The sequence below is a fragment of the Chamaea fasciata genome, unplaced genomic scaffold (assembly GCF_029207755.1).
Source record: "Chamaea fasciata isolate MVZ Bird 193981 ecotype frontalis unplaced genomic scaffold, bChaFas1.0.hap1 SCAF_1, whole genome shotgun sequence".
In the NCBI taxonomy this organism is placed as follows: domain Eukaryota; kingdom Metazoa; phylum Chordata; class Aves; order Passeriformes; family Sylviidae; genus Chamaea; species Chamaea fasciata.
Genome location: NW_027094086.1, coordinates 68,377,444 through 68,386,176, shown reverse-complemented (window position 1 = coordinate 68,386,176; position 8,733 = coordinate 68,377,444). Strand labels below are relative to the sequence as shown.

The 8,733-nt window shown below is 36.1% G+C and overlaps 1 long non-coding RNA gene across 1 annotated transcript; it reads left to right on the top strand.

Annotated features, from left to right (window-relative positions):
- Positions 1-1,480: 1,480 nt before the first annotated feature.
- On the top strand, positions 1,481-8,443 carry LOC136290987 (uncharacterized). The gene is made up of 3 exons (XR_010721410.1): positions 1,481-5,158; positions 6,467-6,580; positions 7,468-8,443. It is a non-coding gene; the product is annotated as an uncharacterized lncRNA (long non-coding RNA).
- Positions 8,444-8,733: the final 290 nt, after the last annotated feature.

Sequence of the window (8,733 nt, the reverse complement as noted above, 5' to 3'; positions counted from 1 at the left end):
TCATATGCTCTTTTAAAAAGTTATTTTCTATTTATGATTTTTATTGCATACAGGTGGTTGCTGGTACACAACAGCAAATTGAATGTGTTTCATAAAACCAGTTATAGATATTGTTCAGTACTTATTGGCATTATCATCCACCTTGTTTGCAACCTAAAAAGTCAGTTTTCCAGGGGAAGCTGAAAGAGACATGATGGACCCTTTAGCTCTAAAAATCCCTCCATAAGATTCCTTGCTATTTCAGCTTTGAAATTAATTAGGGGAGGAGGATTAATACTAATAAGTTATTCAGTTAAATGTGCACAATTAGATGCCATTTACAGTATTTTAAACATTAATTTTCAAACTTTCTTTTAAGAAGGTGTAGTCACAGAAAAACAGGATTAGCAAGCTATTTCATCATATGAACATTTAATGCTTTAAAATATTACCTTCAAAGGGAGGCAGTAGCTCTAAATAAGACAATATGATGTTTTATCTGATTTGATTTCAAACCTCAAGGTCTGTATATTCTCATGCTGCACCCAGAAATTTTGCAAACGAATTTATTTCCCACATTCAGTGAGGCTTCTCAAGTATTTAACTACATATTTATATGGCTTTTGAGGAAAACATATAAATCATCCATCTACTGATAGGTGACAGGAAAAATAAAGGAAACACTCAATGGCTTTATATATCTATATGTATATCTATATCTATCTATCTATATATGTATTTATCTATATCTATGTATGTATATGTATGTATAAATGTTTATTTTTTTCACCTCAACCCCCAGTTCAGAGACTTAAACCAATTCAATGACCTAGGTGGGTATGGAAGATGTGTTACAGGGACAACTGGTCTCTGAATCAGCAGGTTACACATCACTGTACTGCAATCTAGATGAGCTTTCAAGATTAAGGCATTTATCTCTTACTAACAAGAACAACTCATGTACTGATTGTGGTGTTTTAAAGTATGCAGTCTTGTCTTTAATTATCTAATTGCAGCATATGTTTTGAGACACTTCTGAAAGTATAAATAATGGGCTGTTTCCATCTAAATATCTGACTCTTCTATTAGGGGCTGAGAACAACCTCTCCTTACAGCAGTTACCCTGGCTAAACCCTGTTGTTAAAGAGATGGATGCCCAAGACCACTTATACTGTTCTTAATCTTATGGGTGGAATTACAAGCAAAATAGTGAATTTTCAATACTGATGACAGAATGTGTTTTACAATACTGATTATTGAGAGAGTTAGAAAATTATAATGCATCTTTTAAATCAATTTTAAATCAATCAACCAATTAAATTTTAAATCATTACAGGTCTGTATGAATCTTTACAGACTATAAGAAACACACATTTTTTTCTTATATATTTGTTACTTGAAGAATACTGGAAATATTATCATTTGGTGCCTACACTGTAAATACACAGGCTTGTAAATACAGATTGGTCAATTCCATCCTTTAAAAGAAAAACTTAATGTTTTTTGCCTTATTTATTTTCTAAGATGTTTTAAATAAGAAAAAATTTCTAAAAGCAATAATTTTTGTGGCTTTTATAGCGTATCCAATATTCCACAGAGGACTATTTTGCATGCAACATATATCAAAAAATAGCAGTTTAATAAATTCAAGAGGCACCTTGATCAGAAGGCAAGTAAGGAATATGAATGCCACTGCTAAGGAAACAAAACCTGCTTGGTACTAAATTTATTTCATCCCAACAAAAGAAATTCAGGAAAACTTCAGAAAGACAAACAAAAAAAGCAACTTACTGACTTTAAAAATGTGTAAAAGAGTTATGTCCTGTCAGAGTATAAAAAGACCAGCCTCTGAACACTTAACTGGAATTCAGAAATTGCATTCTCCCCCTCCACGTGCACTACAGAGAGGGCAATATAACTAACCCCATAGCCCACTAAATAGAGTATTGCTAAGAATAGGCCATAAGTTTTGTATTGATGTTGCAAGGACTCAGAAATGAGCTTTTTCAGGAATAATTTGTACTTTTCTTGACCTGCCTGGAACTTTGCTTTAACTTGTTTAGCTATAACATCCTGACTAGGTGGCTATGACTGGTTAGTTTTATTTTTGCATGATTCTGTATTATATAACTAAGCCTGTACATACTCTTGCAAGAAGTATTTATTCTGTAGAACAAAATATTCATGGCTCTAATATAATGATGCAAAGAAGAGAAATACAGGCTTGGTATGACAGTGGAGGCTTTAAAAGCAGGTTGAAAACTGTGTGGAATGTAGAGGAGCACATGGCATGGGATGGTGAGAGAAGTCACTCAGGGTTGGCTCTAGAGAGCCTAAACCTGTAAACTCAACTATGGATAATTAAAAGAATGCAGGGTAACAAGGAGAAAAGCAAGAAATATCCAGTATATGCAACACACTTCCTATATAGTAAATTCAGCTTTTACATGGACCGACAGGTATAGAAAGAGCAAAGTTGGCAATATGTGTTAGAAGAACATAGAAATGACCCTAGGCAGCTCCTACAGTGAGGGGGAGGCAATTACAATTAACATCATATTTCTCTTGTAAATGGACTCAGGATTCTGAAAAGTTGCATGTCCAACTGAAGATGTCAACTGCAAGAAGCCAAGGAGCAGTGGAAGGGTGAATATAAATGCAACGAAAGGGGTAGATGAAAAGGAGTTCATGTTTAATAATTTTACTTTATTGTTATTACCAATTCTTCCACAATATGGGAGAGGTTTTTTGTTTTGTTTTTTTTATTTTCCTGTCACAAATTTGAAGCAATGAATATTCTTTAAATAAATATTTAAGCCTTCAATTACACAAAGAAAAAAATACTGGCTTTACATAGATACAATTTGTTTAATTTTTGCCCTTAAGAAGACAGAAACTGAAGTTTAGATCCATGCAAGATGGTACTGAACAATTTTTTGGGGTCTCAACATAAGGAAGTAACCTTCTAGTTTAGTAAAACTCATGCAACCTAATGTTCATTTCGAACAGTTTCCCCCACAGTCTTCCACACAGTTTTTCCTTCTACATACCTTTCTTTCCTGTTTGTATGGACCAACCTTTACATTTAAAAAGAATCCACAGGAGGGTATATATTTGTTCAGGTATTTGAAGAAAAAAGATTTTTATGCTTTGCTGTCTACTTTTAAGATATTTAATCCTAACAGAATACTACTGGAATGACATTTTTAATTTCAGTTTCAAGTAACATGGAATGGAAGAAACATTAGATATAATGCATTTATTTCTATAACAACCTACTCTGGCAGGACCTCATTATACTTCAGGCTGTCATCTGGAGCATCTGTTCACATATCCCTTAAACTGTGAAGTGGGCAATGTATCAGCACAAAGTGCATGCTAGAACACCAGAGTGATACTAGGATCATCCCTTCTCAAGTGAACTTTTGCATATGTCCTTTCCAGAAAAAAAAAAGAAAAAAAAAAAAAAAGAAAAAAAAAGTCTATACCTTGGACATCACCAGAACATATGGGCTGCTGCTACTTGCAAAAAAGTAACACGTAAGTAAAAACATTAGAGGAGACTACATAGAATATGGTTTCCCCATAGAAATTTTTCTGCAGGACAAGCAGCCTATAGGCAAAGTAGTTTGAAATTATTCTAGCATCAGGTAACAAATTTCAAAGCTGAAGTAATCCATAAAGATACTCATTTTCACTTTTCTGCACACGTGTTACAGCTACTTCAAGTAGATCTCAAAATCTGAAAGACTATGGTGTTTGATTGAAACCAGTGCTATTTTCTTACTAACTGTGCTCATTCAGCAAAATGGTAAAGCTGAGCAGAATCATCATGCAAATCTGTGACAAGCTTTAAAATACTAGCTGTAGAATGAATACACATTTTATATTTATTCATAACGCCAAGAGACTAAAAATCTGAATCTTTCTTACGTCTGCTGAACTTTACAATACACTACAGAGCAAGAATTCTAATATTAAAAATATAAAAATAAACCCCAAACCTAGTATGAGGTACAGTCATAACATTTGGAATTGGCTATCATTTATATCACATTATTATAATGTGCGGAGAGCACACGTTTCCTGATGGAGCCATTAGTTGTGTTTACGTTCCAGTACAAGACACATGCACAGTACGCTTCACTAAAAAGTAGCATGTAAGAGAAACAGGCACACTGTTTGCATCAGAATTCTAGCTGCAGAGGACCTTAAAAATATCTACAATTGAACTTCCAGCCTCATGTTCAGTTTTCAATCTCCTATAAACCAAAACATCTGAATATTAACATGAAGTTGGCCACCGTTCTGAAACCCATTGACCACCTTTTCTCACAAGAGAATAAATGTGGTAGAAGCTGCAAAAACACATTCAAGTGTTGTCCCAAAAAAAATACTGAATGCAGCCAGCAAGCTCTAAAGAAGTACTGCAGCTTTCAAAACATGCAAAAAACTGATAAGCATCCTCAGCCTTCTAAATCTTAGAGAGCATCCAGGCACAACTCCAGAGACAAGATATCCTTGTAGAAGATATTGCTCCACAAAACAATTTGGAGGTGGAGCTTAACCTGTCTTCTTTCTGAAGCTGATCCACAGAATTCCTTCTTCACTAACAGTACAAAGAGGTAAACCTTCCTTGACCTTTTCTCCTGGAAACTATATTTTGTCTGAAAAGGCTCTTCTTCAGTAGGGAAATATGCCTAGAATAGTCGAAATAAGCACCTTCCATTGCTGCAAATAGTTGGCCCAAAAGTTGTGACTGACTAAAAGGCACTATGGTTACATGCCAGCATTTCAAAGGTTGTGCTTGCATAATCAGGTGCTGAGCAGGCTGGAAACAATGAGGCTGCTTACATCTGGTCACTATCAACCCGAAACTCCTTAGTCTACAATTTCCCATCGGCTATATGTCTCACTGAATACTCAAAATCAAGAATCAACACAGTTCAACAGAGGAGGAAGAGAGAAATACAACCCAAAAAATTTTAAAGGTAAGAAAAAAATTAAAATAAGAAGAGTTAAGGCGTCGGTTAAAATTTTTTTTAATCAAAATTATGGCAAACTTCTTATTTTGGTTCCAGAAATTTGATGTAGATGAGTTGTTATCTACAGGAGGACTCAGTACTTCAGTAAACCTAAGGACAAGAAGCCTAAGGACATCTCTGGATTATATTTCCTGGTAAGTTTATTATATGCATTAAGAAAAAAAAAAAAAAAAAAAAAAAAAAAAAAAAAAAAAAAAAAGGCTCAGAAAAGTGTAATTCTCCAAAATGTATGGAGAACCCTATTTTTTCTAACTAGTGACTTATTTTCTATGTCTGAAATGCCTTCAGTTCATAATTTATTTTAGGGATTAGAAATTTCTAAAAGTTCAAATGAGTCCCAGTTGTCATGTTATGCCAATGTAATGACATTGTTATGTGTAATTTATCATCAAACTGACAATTTTGTAGTACAAAGGGGAATGAAAGATAACGGATTACAATGAAGGACCTTGAAAAGAGATTTCAGAATTTAATGATTTTGGTTTAGAAAAAAATTCTGTCTCAGGGTTGTTCATCTTGTTATTCTATTTTCTCCTTCATTTAGACTTAAAATATTGGTAACAATCTAATCACTACCAAAAGTTTCCAACAACTGTATTTTTAATAGTGGCCTGGCTTCAAAGCATTCTATATTGCTGCCAATATCCTGGCAAAGTCTCTGAAAATTACAGACATTAAAAATGGTCATTCCCTACATAAAATGATCTGGCCTTTGTCCATTTTTTTTAATACTAAATGAACAAAATCCAATAAATGATTTTTCCTCAGGCTCAAGACATTCTTTCTCCATAGAATTTATGTGACATGAGTATGCATGATAAAGAAGAAAGTAAAATACATTTTACCAATTGTGGCACATTCCCAAAATCATAACAGAGTGCTGGAAATGTATAAATTTTCTAAATACCTTGTGATAATGTATCTACTTTTATTTGATTATATACATACACTGGCATGTGTCTTTAATAAAAGTAGACCTGCTACAAAAAGGAAGGAAAGACATAGACTGCAAAGTAGCCCATGGTCTTGTACCAGCTTCCAGCTGCAATTAGAACTGGAGCTTGTAACAGACTTTTCCACATATCAAGTGCATATTCTAGCAATTCTGAGTTAGTTCCTTAATTTTTCAATCTGAAAATTCTCAATCTGAAATGCTCATAAAGGAGAAGTTGATTCTTATTTTTAAACACGTCTTCATAATTTTGTAATTGGGAAAAGTACTTGGGGGCAAACTGGGCCATGTCTGAAAGCATTGAATCATCCATAGAAATGTGTTACTGATAGAGCTTCACTCAGTTTAAGAAAACTGTGCTCACTCAGTGTAGTCAAGGACATGAGACTGAGAATACATCCAAAGTTCTTCCCCTTATCACAATTCCGTGCAAAGTCATTGTTCCTCAGGGATCAGTTTTGGGACCAATGCTGTTTCATATCTTTTTCAGCAACCCAGGGAGTGTGATTGAGTGCAAGTTTGCTGATGACACCACGGTGTGTGGTCTGGTTGACATGCTGGAATGAAGGGATGCTGTCCAGATGGACCTTGACAGGCTTCAGAGGTGCGCCCATGTGAACTTCATGAAGTTGAACAAGGCAGAGTGCAAGGTGCTGCATCTGGGTTGGAGCAGTTCTAAGCTCAAATACAGGCTGGGCAGAGAATGGTTTGAGAGAAGCCCAGAGAAGATGGATTTGCGGGTGTTGGTTGATAAGAGGCTCAATCTGAGCTTATGGCAATGTGTTTTCAGCCCAGAAGGCAAAATCATGTCCCAGGCTGCATCAAAAGTAGCAGGGCTAGCAGGGTGAGGGAGGTGTTCTTTTTCCTCACCTCTTCTCTCCTGTGACCCCACCTGGAGTGCTGCAACCAACTATGGGTTCTCCAGCATAAGAAGGACGTGAATGTGCTGAAGTAAGACCAGAGGAGGGCCACAAAAGATGATCACAGGGCTGGAATCCCTGATCTATGAGAACAGGCTGAGGGAGTTGGAGTTGTCCAGCCTAGAGAAAAGCAGGCTCCAAGGAGACCTTACAGCACTTTCCACGACCTTAAGGGGACCTGCAAAAAGGCTGGAAGGACTTGTCACAAGGACATATAGCAAAAAGACAAGGGGCAATGTTTTTAAACTAAAAGAGGGTAGGTTTAGATAGATATTAGAAAGAAATACTTAACTGCAAGGGTACTGGAATAGATTTCCCAGAAAAGCTGTAAATGCTCAATTCCTGAAAGTATTCAAGGCCAGGTTGGATGGGGATTTGAGACACATGGTCTAGTGGAAACTCTCCCTGCCCGTGGCAGAGGGGTTGGAAGGAGATGATCTTTAAGGTCCCTTCCAAAGCCAAAGCATTTTATGATTCTATGATTAGACACTTTGCATGTCCAAATTCTAATGGCTGCAAAAAGCCTGAAAAACTAAATACACCTCTGAAATGCCACTTTTACTGTCTGTAGGTGGCAAGATTTTGAACAACGTGAGGGCTACAGGAGTGGCTGCTTTTACTGGACATCAGAAGGAGTCTTGTCCCAGACTCAGCTGGTTTCAGCCTTCTCCATGATAGACCCACAACAAGACAAAGCGGAGGTTGTTGGCCATTTGTGCATTTCCTCTGCCATAGCATATTCAAAGAGAGAGAAGAAAGGAGAAAGTGTGAGAAACAATCCTGCAAGCAACAAGGTCTGACAAGGAGGTGAGGATGTGCTCCAGGTGACATACCAGACATTCCCTTGTAACCCTTTCTGGAGCAATTTATTTCCCTGCAGCCCATGTACTTGACCATATTGAAATAAATATCCATCTTGCAGCCATCAAAGGACTCCACTCTGGAATGTTGCTGGTTATTTCCTTTTAAGAATAAGATATTAAAGAATGTATATTTTGTGTGTATATTTTCAGATTCGCAGACCTACTATTTATTAGTCATAATGCATCACAATGGTCAAGGTTTCTTTCTAACGCAAGATTCATGATGGCTTGGACTTAAATTATTGTACTTCCTGGAGTTCTGAATGCCACAGATACATAGCACAAGTTTAGGAAGATTTGCTTGCTATCAAATATCATACTCTAATTTAAAAATTTATATATGAAGAGATTAGAGGATTGGACTTGAAGAGATAGCACTACTATGATATGTCTTCTATGAAGAATTACCCTTAGATTTTTCACATTCTTTTTTAATTAAATAACAAATGATTTCTACACATAGATGTAAAAATGTGAATAGGTATAGATACATAAGATAAATGCTTAAGTGTTTATATGTATTAAAAATATGCGCACATATTGCATGTCTAGCTCTTGACACAGCATGCTGTGCATCTGGATTTCAGATTACAGCAAACACTTTTGATTATTTGCATGTATAAAGCTATATTTGGCACTACATTTTAACTTCTTATATTTAAGTGAGGCTCAGGTGAGATTATTCTGAATGCTAAGATGCCATTGGAGAATGTTAGTCCTCTGACAATAAAGAGACTGACTTTTGATTTGCAGTGCCTTGTCATTCACTCTTGTCTCTTCTTAACTAATGTAGCATACTGGGGAGCTAAAGACTGTTCCCTGAGTCAGTCTGTTTCAGCCAACAAAGCCCAACCCTGCTAATTCCTGTCATTAAACAACACTCTAATTCTATCTGGTCCAAACCATCAGAACCTGTTCAAACTGCGAAGATTGCCTTATTGGCATACAGGAGTCTTGTCTCTCTCTTTTAGTCT